The 1568-nt window shown below is 40.7% G+C and overlaps 1 pseudogene; it reads right to left on the reverse strand.

The window, feature by feature from the left end:
• Nucleotides 1-728: 728 nt before the first annotated feature.
• On the reverse strand, nucleotides 729-846 carry LOC132043101 (5S ribosomal RNA; annotated as a pseudogene).
• Nucleotides 847-1568: the final 722 nt, after the last annotated feature.

A 1568-nucleotide genomic window follows, 5' to 3' on the forward strand; every position in this document is an offset into this window, starting at 1 on the left:
GCTATGGCACCTTTCTTGGCTTTTGAAGTGCTCTTCTCCACTTGCCACTTTATAGTATTAGCCCGGAAGTTCGTAGAATGTCCTCTCAGAAGTACAAATCCGTTCTATTTCTAGAAGGCTTTTCCGTTTCCGAGACAATCGTGTCAATATGACTACACATTTCCCTTCGAATGTCCTTCAAGAACCAGAAATCCCTTGGTACTTTTGCAAACCTGCTTATTTTCTCCCAATTCACATCCTTATTCATTGTTACTGCCCTCCAATTCCACTTATCAGAATTTGATTTCGAACCCTTTACCTTCGTCTTGTGTTCTATACTACATATTCCATTCTTTCCGTATACTCTGATGTTATTGCATCAGGCTTATCCAACTCTAACTTTCAGAGAAAAATAGTGTCAATTTGCCCTAGCGCACTTGCAACCTAAACTTCAATACCATGTTCAGTCAATACCTTTAACATATAACCTCATTGATTATCTTTACTGGTTGACATAACCACAAATAAGCTATCGTATCTCTTTATTAACACCTTACTTACCAAGTATCCCTAATACTATTCAAACTCGTCCTAATTCTATAACTGTATACGTCATCTCTCTCTTTCTATCAAGCCGGTCCACCTCATCTTTCGCAATCATTGAGAATTTCCAACCGTGAGGTTCACACGCTTCTAATTTCCCTTAAGCTGTTCTAGTTCCTCATCCTTCTCTTATGTCTAAACCTGTAGGACTTCATAGCACACTTCCCAGGGGGGTCACCCATCCTAGTACTACTCTGGCCCAAGCACGCTTAACCTCGAAGTTCTGATGGGATCAGGTGCATTAGTGCTGGTATGATCGCATTCATCCTACTGCACGGCCTTTATCACGCGACCTAAAACAAGTTGAAGTTCTAACGGACCCCAAGGAAATTTTCGATCATGTATCTCCCTCCGAATTGGAAAAGTCCCTCACTTTACTGACCAAGCAAATGCTGTTTTAGCCTTCGGAACTCTCGATGACAAGCCATCAATTAACACATACAACTGCTTTTCCATTCCTAAATTTTAAGATTCCTTGTAGCGGTAAAACTTCTTAGCCGCAGTTATCTATAAGTAGCTTGATTATCGGTCCTTGTAAAACTTCCATTTGTCAACTATCAATGGTATCCTGCAGTAATTGTACACACACAAGAAGTTCCAATAAAAGACTCATATAGTTGTAGCTGGCTTGTCCTCTTCTCGGTCTGGAGCGCTGTAAAGTGAAGTATCCTCCTCATCATCCTTGCACCATTCTGTTAGCCATCTCATCATGGCGATTGTTTATATGGTTCTATGTCATATACTATTACAATTGGTATAACTAGCGGCTTGAAATTTCACGAGGGTTCATTGTCTGTTTCGACCAATCGCAATATTCGACCAATCACGAGGGTTCATATTCGACCAATCGCAATATCCTTGAATCCCTTTCTTGCGATCTTATCTCCGTCTACTTTCATGGCTTCTCCTTGCATTCCTTGGCTCATCTTACTTCATAACTCCCTATTACTTCTCGATTTTCCCATTGTCAGGTGTCATAATTCCTC

This window comes from Lycium ferocissimum, unplaced genomic scaffold (assembly GCF_029784015.1).
Source record: "Lycium ferocissimum isolate CSIRO_LF1 unplaced genomic scaffold, AGI_CSIRO_Lferr_CH_V1 ctg21037, whole genome shotgun sequence".
NCBI classification, from domain to species: domain Eukaryota; kingdom Viridiplantae; phylum Streptophyta; class Magnoliopsida; order Solanales; family Solanaceae; genus Lycium; species Lycium ferocissimum.